This window comes from Cervus canadensis, chromosome 16, assembly GCF_019320065.1.
Source record: "Cervus canadensis isolate Bull #8, Minnesota chromosome 16, ASM1932006v1, whole genome shotgun sequence".
Lineage (NCBI taxonomy): Eukaryota > Metazoa > Chordata > Mammalia > Artiodactyla > Cervidae > Cervus > Cervus canadensis.
Genome location: NC_057401.1, coordinates 45,984,613 through 45,998,386, shown reverse-complemented (window position 1 = coordinate 45,998,386; position 13,774 = coordinate 45,984,613). Strand labels below are relative to the sequence as shown.

Below are 13,774 nucleotides of genomic sequence, written 5' to 3'. Positions count from 1 at the left end.
TTCCAAAAATATGAAAGCATCTGATCATTGCATTAAATTCCTTTGTGTTTGAAATAGAATGGATGTTGTTCCTGTAAATGGCCCATAACTGATTACATTTGGATGGAAGTTAGTCTGTCAGTAAGTTTTAATTTTAAAGCAAATGATAGAATTGAAGCACACATTTGGAAATTACATTAGACTATAGATCCTAATAGACATATGTGATACACATGAAATTGAAGTCATCTGGGAATTGTTAAAAGCATAGGATCACTGAAGAATTACCAATGCTGTTAGAAGACATAGGAATAGAAGCCATTCAGAGAAGTTGGAAGTGAAAACATATAAACTCTTCAAGGAAATTTCAAATCTGTCTTAATATTTCCATTTCCACTACTTGACTAAATTTCTTTTTCATTGTCCCTGTGTGTTTTTCAAGTATCTCTTGATGTTGTCACCCTGTTTTTAGCTTCATGTGTCTATGGTTGGACCAATGGTAAACCAGTTCAAATATACATATTCTAAGATCATAAAATTATTCTTTTATTCAGTGCTCATAATCATTTCTTCTCAATCTCTAAGCCAAGGCATTTTCAGCCATTACATTTCTCTATTCTTGATTTTAGGCAGCTGAGAAATTATGTAGAAATTTACAAAATTAAACTCATTTAGCTCGCTACAAATTTATGTTACATAATATAAAACATTCACTCAGCATTACTTTATAACCCCTGTGCTAAGATTAAAACCTGGGTTATTTCCTATTCACACACACACACACACACACACACACACACACTCACACACACACATGCATGTACACAGACAGACCTTTACTGTTTTGCCCTTACCTCTGAAAATAGTGTTTTCTTTCTTTTCAAGCTAGTCCTTCTGTTATTTATCATGCCTCTTTACATTTTATCCTGGATTCATTTTTTCAAACAAAATTTTTATTTAAAGACCATAAACCAGGCAGTGATTCATGGGCTAGAATATAAGAGTGAACTAAACATAGAGTCCCCAGTATCAGCCCTACTAGAACTTGCAGAGAATATACAATAAAAATCAGACTAACCTGGTTAGAGAGATTTTTAGTATATTCTTTTTTGTGGCATTGTGAGGGATGATCTCTTTGATAAGAAAATATTTACACAGGGACCCAAATGAAAGATCTCTGCTTTTCTGCAGCTGGTTATTTATTTTGGTTTGAATGAGGTTTTAATATATTTAAAATTAATCTATTTCTTATGTATGATATGTATTTGCCTTTTCAACTTGGCTTATGATATGTTGATATAAATTAGTCATCCAACTGTATAGCATAACTGTCAAACTTTTTATGATTTCTGAACTTTATATAGAGCTAAAACAGTTTCTAATCAATAATCAAACATAAATATCTTATTTACTATTTACATTGTGCTTTTGCTATTTATTTGTTTTTATGCTTAGTACTTGGATCTACTTGGAATTTGTTTCTTATGAGGTATAAAATACTGACCCATATATATAATATATGGATAAAATGGATTATTAGATATATTTCCAATTGTTCTACAATATTCCTTGCATAACCAATTCATACCGTATTGATTTGAGATATAATCTTGATTTTAAACTAAGTTTCTCTATATAGTTGAGTCCATTTGGGCTTCCTAGTTTGATCCATGGAACTGTAGAATTATACTTTTTAATTTTAATTAATTTATGTTTATTTTTTAATATAAAATTATTTATTTTAATTGGAGGCTAATTACTTTACAATATTGTAGTGGTTTTGCCATACATTGACATGAATCCGCCATGGGTGTACATGTGTTCCCAATCCTGAACCCCCCCACCTCGCTCCCCATCCCAACCCTCTGGGTCATCCCAGTGCACCAGCCCTGAGCACCCTGTCTCATTCATAGAACCTGGACTGGCAATTCATTTCACATATGGTAATATACATGTTTCAATGCCATTCTCCCAAGTCATCCCACCCTCACCCTCTCCCACAGAGTCCAAAAGACTGTTCTATACATCTGTGTCTCTTTTGCTGTCTCGCATACAGGGTTATCACTACCATAGTTCTAAATTCCATATATATGCATTAGTATACTGTATTGGTGTTTATCTTTCTGGCTTACTTCACTCTGTATAATAGGCTCCAGTTTCATCCACCTCATTAGAACTGATTCAAATGCATTATTTTTAATGGCTGAGTAATATTCCATTGTGTATATGTACCATAGCTTTCTTATTTATTCATCTGCTAATGGACATCTAAGTTTTTTCCATGTCCTGGCTATTCTAAATAATTCTGCGATGAACATTGAGGTACACGTGTCTCTTTCAATTCTGGTTTCCTCAGTGTGTATGCCCAGCAGTGGGATTGCTGGGTCATATGGCAGTTCTATTTCCAGTTTTTTAAGAAATTCTCCACACTGTTCTCCATAGTGGCTGTACTAGTTTGCATTCCCACCAACAGTGTAAGAGGGGTTCCTTTTCTCCACACCCTCTCCAGCATTTATTGCTTGTAGACTTCTGGATAGCAGCCATTCTGACTGGCATGAAATGGTACCTCATTGTGGTTTTGATTTGCATTTCTCTGATAATGAGTGATGTAGAGCAACTTTTCATGTGTTTGTTAGCCATCTGTATGTCTCCTTTAGAGAAATGTCTGTTTAGTTCTTTGGCTCATTTTTTGATTGGGTCATTTATTTTTCTGGAATTGAGCTGCAGGAGTTGCTTGTATATTTTTGAGATTAATCCTTTGTCTGTTGCTTCATTTGCTATTATTTTCTCCCATTCTGTCTTTTCACCTTGCTTACAGTTTCCTTTGTTGTGCAGAAGCTTTTAATTTTAATTAGGTCCCACTCGTTTATTTTTGCTTTTATTTCCAATATTCTGGGAGGTGGCTCATAGAGGAACTTGCTGTGATTTATGTCGGAGAGTGTTTTTCCCATGTTTTCCTCTAGCAGTTTTATAGTTTCTGGTCTTATGTTTAGATCTTTAATCCATTTTGGGTTTATTTTTGTGTATGGTCTTAGAAAGTGTTTGAGTTTCATTCTTTTACAACTGGTTGACTAGTTTTCCCAGCATCACTTGTTAAAGAAATTGTCTTTTCTCCATTGTATATTCTTGCCTTCTTTGTTGAAGATAAGGTGTCCATAGGTGCATGGATTTATTTTCTATTTTGTGCCATTGATCTATCTTTCTGTCTTTGTGCCAGTACCATACTATGTTGATGACTGTGGCTTTGTAGTAGAGCTTGAAGTCAGGCAGGTTGATTCCTCCAGTTTCATTCTTCTTTCTCAAGATTGTTTTGGCTATTTGAGGTTTTTTGTATTTCCATCCAAATTGTGAAATTATTTGTTTTAGCTCTGTGAAAAATACTGTTGGTAGCATTGAATCTATAGGTGGCTTTGGGTAGTATACTCATTTTTACTAAACTGATTCTTCCAATCCATGAACACAGTATATTTCTCCATCTATTTGTGTCCTCTTTAATTTCTTTTACCAGTGCTTTATAGTCTTCTATATATAGATCTTTTCTTTCTTTAGGTAGATATATTCCTAAGTATTTTATTCTTTTCATTGCAATGGTGAATGGAATTGTTTCCTTAATTTCTCTTTCTGTTTTCTCATTGTTAGTGTATAGGAATGCAAGGGATTTCTGTGTGTTGATTTTATATCCTGCAACTTTACTATATTCATTAATTAGCTTTAGTAATTTTCTGGTAGAGTCTTTAGGGTTTTCTATGTAGAGGATCATGTCATCTGCAAACAGTGATAGTTTTAATTCTTATTTTCCAATCTGGATTCCTTTTGTTTCTTTTTCTGCTCTGATTGCTGTGGCCAAAACTTCCAAAACTGTGTTGAATAGTAGTGGTGAGAGTGGGCACTCTTGTCTTGTTCCTGACTTTAGGGGAAATGCTTTCAATTTTTCACCATTGAGGATAGTGTTTGCTGTGGGTTTATCAAATATAGTTTTTATTATGTTGAGGTATGTTCCTTCTATTCCTGTTTTCTGGAGGGTTTTTTTTTTTTTATCATATAAGGATGTTGAATCTTGTCAAAGGCTTTCTCTGCATCTATTGAGATAATCATATGGTTTTTATTTTTCAATTTGTTAATGTGGTGTATTATGTTGATTGATTTATGAATATTGAAGAACCCTTGCATCCCTGGGATAAAGCCTACTTGGTCATGATGTATGATCTTTTTAATATGTTGTTGGATTCTGTTTGCTAGAATTTTGTTAAGGATTTTTGCATCTATGTTCATCAGTGATATTGGCCTGTAGTTTTCTTTTTCTGTGGCATCTTTGTCAGGTTTTGGTATTAGGGTGATGGTGGCCTTATAGAATGAGTTCGGAAATTTACCTTCCTCTAATTTTCTGGAAGAGTTTGAGTAAGATAAGTGTTAGCTGTTCTCTAAATTTTTGGTAGAATTCAGCTGTGAAGCCGTCTGGTCCTGGGCTCTTGTTTGCTGGAAGATTTCTGATTACAGTTTCAATTTCTGTGCTTGTGATGGGTCTGTTAAGATTTTCTATTTCTTGGTTCAGTTTTGGAAAGTTGTACTTTTCTAAGAATTTGTCCATTTCTTACAAGTTTTCCATTTTGTTGGCATATAGTTGCTGATAGTAGTCTCTTATGATCCTTCGTATTTCTGTGTTGTCTGTTGTGATCTCTCCATTTTCATTTCTCATTTTGTTGATTTTATTTTTCTCCATTTCTTGATGAGTCTGCTAATGTTTTAATTAATTTATTTTTAATGAAGGGTAATTGCTTTACAGAATTTTGCTGTCTTCTTTCAAACAACAAGAAGAATCAACCATAGGTATACATATGTCCCTTCTCTCTTGAACCTCCCTCCTGTCTCCCTCACAATTCCATCCTTCTAGATTGTTACAGAGCCCCTGTTTGAGTTCCTTTATTCATTCAGCAAATTCCCATTGGCTGTCTAATGCACATGGTATTGTAAGTTTCCATGCTATTACTAAACATTAGTAGGGCTTCCTTGGTGGGTTAGTGGTAAAGAATCCACCTGCAATGAAGGAGACATGGAGATGTGGGTTCCATCCCTGGTTTGGGAAGATCCTCTGCAGGAGGAAGTGGCAACCCACTCCAGAATTCTTGTCTGGGAAATCTCATGAACAGAAGAGCCTGGTGGGCTACAGTCCATGGTGTCACAAGAGTTGGATATGACTTAGGAACTGAACAACAACAAAAATATTTAAATACTATACATTACATCAGTAAAAGATTGTCAATCCAGTGAAAATGTAGAACAATACATAATTAACTTAGCTATAAGTTTTATATTAGAGCTAGGAGGTTGATTTTACTAAAAAGTTGTATCAATCAATAAGTATCAAAAATCCTTCCTCATGACAGATTTCTTTTTCTTTCTTTTCTTTTTTTTTTTTTGTAATTTCTTTATCCTAGAAACATTCTTATAATCTTTCTGGATATAATAAGGTCCAGCAAACACAGTCTGAATAATTTTATGCATCCTTTTTTTTCTGAGGTAGCATTTATGCATAAAACTTTTGTTCTGTTTCAGTAAGGCACTTTAGCATATGCTGGTTAAATTCTGTCTTCTTGTTACAGCCTAAATCTGTTTTCATTCAGGTCGGTTGCTTTATGCCTCCAAGCTAAAAAAAGGATATTTAAAATCTTGTGAGAAATGATTCACACTCTCTTTGGCAGCTAAAGCTACAATCTTTGTCTTTTGCTCACTCCTTGGAATTTGATGAACTAAAAGATTAAGACAGTCATACCACATGTACAAACCGAATATATAAACCAAATGCTTTTAGTTCTCATACTGACAAAACAATTACTTGTGGCTTCTCAGAGGAAAGTCACTCTTCTTTGTTGTTAAAACTGCTTTCATAGACTAAAAGTGTTGGAAATCTGCTTTAAGAATTCTTTGTTTCTTTTTTTTTAAACCAATTTAGGACCTTTTTTCCCCCCTATTAATGAAAATGAAAAAAGTCAATTCTCTGTGGCAAGTGTAAAACCTAAGCAAGCACAATTTGCTGTCTGGTTTCTTTGGAGCCTCCTTGCTAGGAGACCATAAAACATGATAAAGTTTGGTAATGTCAAGGAAAGTTAATTATGAGTGAAGGAGACACTATGAAAAAATCTATAGATCAAAAACAAATCTGTCCTAAAAGGAAGTGAAATAATGGTAATTTGGGTTTTATTATATGGAAATCACTTTCAAAATTTACTGAACACTTACTCTGTGGGGAAAAATATGATGTGCTCTACAGAAATCATAGAAGTGAGAAATAAGAGTAAGGCTAAGATGGATTCATTAACACATGAATTTTAGATGTATTATTTATTTAATATTAACATCATTGTCATATGAATTATAGGTTTAATATAAATTACTATCTCATGCTCTAAGTATGAAAAGAAATTCTGAGAGAACTGACATCTGTTTCCAAAATTTGCTACACAGAGTGAAAGAAAAGTTACAGATATAAAAGAAGGATGTGGAGAATTCTGGACCCTTTGTCAAAACAATTTTATAAAATAATACAATCATAGGCTCTAGCTTTAGGACATAGAATCCTATGAATGTAACTCACAAGCTGAGTGAGTTTGGACAAGATATTTGACTTGTCTGAGCTAATGGAATCTGCTTCCTGTGGTTTTGAGGCAGTATGTATAAGAAAGAATAAGACATCTTGGAATAAATATGTAATCATATTCAGATGTTTTATTTTTGGCCATAGAGTTAAAGTACTTTCAAAGAAGACCCCCATTCCTGTCTTTAAGGATCTAACAGTTTAGGATTTGAACAAATTATCTAATAACCATAATACATGGTGGCATCTTATCAATGATAAGAAAGATGAATTACAAAGACAGGAAAATAATGTATTCTAGAGAGACTAAGATAGAGGAGTCTGATAATAGTTCGGAAAACTGTTGAAGAAAGAAACAGCCTTGAGATGAACATTTCAAGATTGAAAAAGAAGAAAGGTTTTGGTTAAAGTAGATATTTTAACTTTATGGAGAGGTTATAGCATCAATTTTCCTGTATTAAAAAAAAAAAAAAAAACTAACAGCAAAGTTTCAATAAATTTCCCCCAGATTAAAAATAATCTTTCACCCTTAATATTTCTAATGTTTTCCAGGGAATTATTAAAAATAATTTCCCACTTTTGTCAATTTTGTGCCTCCTTATTATACTCTGATATAACATTTTTTTAAGTTCCCCAAACATCTTGTGAAAGTGGGGATTCTGATTTAGTAGGTTGGTTTGGGACTGAGATTTTACATTTCAAACAAGCTCTTAGGTGCTGCCTCTGCTGTTGTCTGAGGACCACATTTCATGTGGTAAAGTGCCGAGAGGCTTCTCAAGATTTGTCTCGTTGAGATCTCTCTTGATAAATGTCACATTGCACTTGGAAATATGTGGGATATTTTCAATATCTTTTGATATTGATTTCTAACGTAATTCCACTGTCTGTAAAGAGAGAACAGACTCTATGATTTCAATACCACTGGATCATGAAATTTTTGAATCTGGTTTTATGTCCCTGGATATGTTCCAGTGTCTCCTAGTTTATAGTCTATGGGAATTTGAATAGAACATGTATCCTACTGTTGTGTGAAAATTGTATAAATCTTAATTATGTTCAATTTGTTCATGATTTTTTTCAGGTCTACTATATCCTTATAATTTTTAAATATATATAATTAGTTTTTGAGAGTTTGATGCTGAAACTGACTAAAAATCTTAATTTATCTACTTAAAAAATAATTGCAATACATAGTAGAACTATATGTAACTTTGTTCTATATTTTCCAAGTCTCCTGTAAATGAATTATCATACTTTCATAATTTAAAAATTAAAAAGAGAAAAATAATTGTCTCTCTGAATGCTTTTTCCTCCTGGCTTTGCTGTCTTCTTAATGGTTGCTGCTATTCATGTCTTTTGAAAATCATAATTGAGATCCATTTGATTCAGTTGTTGGGCCAAAAAGCTAGGATTATCCCTTCTTTTTTAGATCCAAAGTCCAATATTGTTGGAACTACCTTGAAACATTCAGAATATGATCACTTCTACCATCTAGCAGTATTTCTAATCACCCCATATGCTACCATATTGGTCAAAGTCTTTTAGTTTCCTCCTGGATTATTACAATAGATTCCTATCTGTCTCCATATAGATGTCCTTGACCTCTGAAGTCTAGTCTCAATATAGAATCCTGGATGATACTTCTAAAAGCCACCATCTTAAAGATTAATAAGCTCACCCTTGCTTTAGCCACACTGACCGTTTTGACATTCCTTGAACTTACTACGCATGGTCCCTTTGCAAATTCATGTAGCTATTTTCTTTCCTTTTTTCAGTATCATTTTTTCAATAAAGTCATTCATGGCCACTCAATTAAAAAATATGATTCACCTCCCAGGCCAGTTCTGATCCCCTTTACCATAGTCTCCTTTTTTCATATTTTATTCTTTAAGCACTCACAAACACACACTAGCACTCACCAACTCCTCACGTATAACATAATCTATCTACTGAGTATGTTCATTGATTTTTTAAGTCTATTTAGCCCGGTAGAATACAAGCTTGTGTGCTTCTTTTCTTCTTTCCAACATTGATTTAATCTGAGCAATTCATCAGTGCTTGGAACATGTTGGTTGTTCACCAAGTATATATTGAATGAAGTAAGCAATATACAATTTGGGAACCTCTCCAGGACCTTCTTTGACTTCACTGAGGCAGATGTTGGCTAGTAGATTGTGAAAGAAATGAGAAATGAGGAGATCAAGATACATTATAATAATAAAAAAAAGAAAAGAAAAGAAAAAAAAACTTGCCTGGAAGAGAAACAATATATGAGAATCTGAGTAAGATATTTATTTTCCTTTTATTTATAATAAAATGTGAAGGTGATCTTAATTATAGGTTAAGAGAAACTACTGATGAAATCTTGCTTCAGCATAATATTTGAAAATGTCCCCCCCAAAAAAAACCCCACAAAAACAAGGGCTCAAGTAAAGAGCTTACTCCCAAAATGAAGAAAATTTGTATTCTTCCAGGAATATACAATGAAATAAAGGTATTTTTATATTTTCAAAGTCAGTCCTTAGAAAAAATTTACTCCAGCTTAGCCCAATGTTATCAGTGGTGGTTTTACAGGAGTTGTCAGAAGACACATGAAAGAGAAGAATAACAGAACATATCAAAGGGTTGCTGATTAGTATAGAGAGACTTAAGGATTTCTACACTTGATATCTTTAAATGTTAAAGTTAAAGTTATATGGTTATCACTCAGCATTGTATGGATACCTGTATTTCTGGAAGGAAGCTGAGTTGGAACTTTACTGAGCAAGTGTAGCAAAACAGAAATGGTTCAGGAAAATATTAGGTCTCTTCACACTAAGTGGGGAGCTGCTAAAGTCAAGGTAAAAGTTATCAACTATCTCTGGCATTGGATTCTAAAATAGAAAGACTAAAAGATTACATTCAGATCTGGCTTACTACAGTTTAAAGGGGCTAGAGTGGATTAGTTAGGAGGAGTAATATTGTCCACATGATGTTCAAAAATATGGTTGGCACAGAAGGTTGGAGGTGAAGAGGATTAAAAAGTTAAGAGGATTAAAAAGGCAATATGAGGGTGGTGTTGGTTTATCATTTACAAGAAGACTCACCATGCATCCTGATCTATTTTCTATACTATGACTGTTTTTCCATCTTAAATATTAGTAAAGTAAAAGTGAAAGTGTTAGTTGCTCAGTTCTGTCCAACTCCTTTCGACCCCATGGACTGTAGCCCATCAGACCCCTCTGTCCCTGGGATTCTCCAGGCAAGAATACTGGAGTGGGTTGCCATGACCTTCTCCAGGGATCTTCCCCACCCAGAGGTCAAAGCAGGGTCTCCGCATTGCAGGCAGGTTCTTTAGCATCTGAGCCAGCTGGGAAGTCCAAACATTAGTAAAGCTTCCTCTATACTCAAATAGGTTCCAATTTGAATAATAACCTATTTGATAAACCTATATATAGGCTGTATCATTTTTCGAAGTAGGTGACAAATTCTTTAACAGTCTTTAAAATAGTATCAGTGACTCAATAATCCATGATAGGGAGGAGAGGGTTGATAAATAAATTGTGCAAGAGGTACTCACATACTTTAGATTAATGTAATTATTTATATTAATTATTTATGGTAGCATATATTGTATTTAGTATGTACCTCCCATAAATCTACCCTCAAATTTTGCTTAAGACAAGGCAAAATATTAAAAAGAAAATATGACCACTGTGATACTATTCATTTAAGCTGTGTCCTCAGTTTCTTCTAGTATTTCTCATTTTATTTTTAACTCTCCACTGCTTTGATCATTTTTAAAAGGTAATGTCTTGTCTGATAAATTAAGACTAGAATAGGATTGTAATATTTTTTTCTAAGTGTTAATATCCCCACTTAAAAAACTTATACATGAATTAATTTTGGGTGCTTATTTTGTTTTTGGCTGCCATAATAAAATTCTAACCCACATTTCTATTGTTTTTTGTCTAACTCTCCTAGAGTTAATTTTGTGTTTCCCTAGAGATTCTGGCTCATATATATATGACTGCATTTTTGATAGCTCAACTTAGATGTCGATAAATTACATAAGCAGGATCCAAACTTAGTCTTGGATTTTATTCAGAACTTAAAGCCAAAATCCACTCACCTCTCTCTTTCTTATAAAAATCCTTTTCCAAGACCTTATTGTTTCTTGCCTAGATTACAATTAATGTTACTTACTGTTCTTTATACTTTGACTTCCATGTTTATCTACACATTAATACACAGTGTAAAATAATAATATTTAGAAAATGAACATTTGTCAGTGGTTTTTACAATGTGTTGTGTTAGTCACTCAGTCGTGTCCAACTGTTTTGTGACCACAGGGACTGTAGCCCACCAGGTTCCTCTGTCCATGGAATTCTCTAGGCAAGAATACTGGAGTGGGTTGCTATTTCCTTCTCCAGGGGATCTTTCCAACCCAGGGATTGAACCTGGGTCTCCTGCATTGCAGGCAGATTGTTTACTGTCTGAGACACCAGACAAGCCCAAGAGTTACCATAAAATATAGGTTTTTACTGTACTTATGAAAAAAATATAAATTTACAAATTCTTCACCATGGCCTTTTAGTCCCTTCATGAACTTGTCTATCCTTCCAACTTTACCACACCCCACTCTTTCCTTCACTACATCCACTTCCACCATCCTGGCTTTCAGGTGGTTCTAAAGTTACATCAAGTTCATATACACTTTAGAGCCTTCACACTTCAACTTGCCTAAAATGTACTCTCCTGGATATTCATATGGTTGGTATCAATAAGAATGTCAATATTTCAGATAGTTACAGACTGAACACCAAATAAATCTAAAGTAGTACTTCCAAAGCACTATGTATCATATCATTTTACTCTCTTCACACTTTTTACAATCAGAAATATTGTGTGTGTGTATGTGTGTGTGTCTGTTAGACTGATTAGCTTCCCAACCAAAATAAAACCCCATAAAATATGGATATTATCTTTTTTTACATAGGGAAAATTCTTGAAACATTCAAAGTTTCAGATGATTGTGTACATTTAGCATTAGAAAAATTATTTTTATTATCATGTTTCTTTAAAAGAAAAAAACAGGTTGGATTTTTCACTGATATTTAGTGGAAGAGGGATTAAGTAACCTAGCATAAATAACAGAAATCTGTTTCTTAGCATTCAAGGTAGATTTAGAATTCATTTGAATCTTTGTGGGTTTATGAGAAAAGCACAAAGATGAGAATTATGGAGAGATTTTCCTATTAAAATCAACAAGGATTAAAATAGCAATATTCTAAAGAGCTTAGGTATGCTATAATTTTGGAATTTCTCTGTGTGGAAGAACTCTGAGCATTTCTTAATATATTTTTTTCTAGGATCAAGAATTAAATAGATCTACTATACAAAGACTGCCCATATGTCTTTTACCATGGGGCAAATTGCTGAAGACAATCATGTCATGAAACATAACATCCTATAGTGAGTAATAACTATATTTTTTATTTATGTGATTATACTTAAAAGTTTACCTTTATTAAATCTATTTAATTACATTCTGATCTTCCTCCCTTTCCATTCCTTCCTTTCTTCCCTCCTTTCTCTATCCCTCTCATCATTTAGTCTTTCTTTCCTCTCTTCTCTCCTTCCTCCCTTCCTTCCTTTCTGATTTTCATTTTTCATCTCTCTATATTGTTACACATAAACTTCCATTAAGCAGGATTCCTTGAGACATAATTTTAAAGAGAAAAAATATTTTTTTGAGAATTCTGAACATGCACTGTTTAATCAGAATTATTTTGGATAAAACACTAAACTTATATAGTGAGTTCTGATCAATATCAAGCTTACTAAGGAATTTTCAAAGCCTAAGGAATAAAAAAAATGCATGTCTGATCATCTGGGATGATTTCAGTTTAGGGATATTATAAACAAAGCTAATATAATTTTTTTAATGTGGCTAATAGAATTATAGTTGATAGATCAAATGATAGGAATATGCTTATTTTTATCAATAACTCAGAAATTTTAACAGGGTTTATATACTTTTACACTCTCATCAACAATGTCTGAGAATTCTGGTTGCTCCACATCCATGCCAGTTTTGGTATCCTCAGTCTTTATTATTTGTTTGAAAGTGCTAATTGTTCAGTGTTGTCTGACTCTTTGTTGGTATCCTCAGTCTTTATTATTTGTTTGAAAGTGCTAATTGTTCAGTGTTGTCTGACTCTTTGTGACCCTATGGAATGTAGCCTGCTTGGCTCCTCTGTCCATGGAATTCTCCAGGCAAGGATACTGGAGTGGGTAGACATTCTCTTCCCAGGGATCTTCCTGACCCAGGGATTGAACCTGAGATTCCTACACTACAGGTAGATTCTTTACCATCTGAGCCACTGGGGAAGCTCAAAGAATCAGAAATAGTTGCTGAAACCTGGGATTGAACCAGGAACCTTTAGATCTTCAGTCTAACACTCTATCAGTTGAGTTATTTCAGCCACTCACTATTATCATTTGTTTAATTGAACAATAATTAGCATATAACATTGTGTAAGTTTAAGATGTCCAAATTGTTGACTTGATACATTTGTACATTGCAATATGATTACCGTCATTGTCTTAGTTAATACCTCTACCATGTCACATAATTATCTTTTGTGTGTGTGTAGTGAGAATAATTAAGACCTAGTCGTTTAGCAAATTTGAAGTTTATACAGAAGTGTTGACTGTAATCACTATGCTGTACAGTAGACCTCCAGGATTTACTTATCTACTAGTTGCAACTTTGTATTCTTAAACCACAGCTCTTCAATTCCACCACTATCTAACCCCTGATAACCACACTTCTATTCTCTGTTATTACAAATTTACCCTTTTTATATTACATGTTTAAGTGATGTTATACTTATCTGCCTTTCTCTAACTTACCTCACATAACATAACACCCTCAAGGGCTATCCACGTTGCAAATGGCAGGATTTCCTTCTTTCTCATGGCTCAATACTATCACTTTGTATGAATATATATACCACATCTTCTTTACCAATTCATCTGTTGATGGGCACTTACATTGTTTCCACATATATTGGCTATTGTGAATAATGCTGCAGTAAACATGGATTACAGAAGTATTTTCAATTATTTTCATTTATTTTAGATACATACTCAGAAGAGGGATTGTTGAATCATAGGACAGTTCTATATTTAATATTTAAGGAAACTCCATACTGCTTT

At 33.6% G+C, this 13,774-nt stretch overlaps 1 non-coding gene across 1 annotated transcript; it reads right to left on the bottom strand.

Moving 5' to 3' along the window:
• Positions 1-12,965: 12,965 nt before the first annotated feature.
• Positions 12,966-13,038, bottom strand: TRNAF-GAA. Its single transcript has one exon. It is a non-coding gene; the product is annotated as a tRNA-Phe (tRNA).
• Positions 13,039-13,774: the final 736 nt, after the last annotated feature.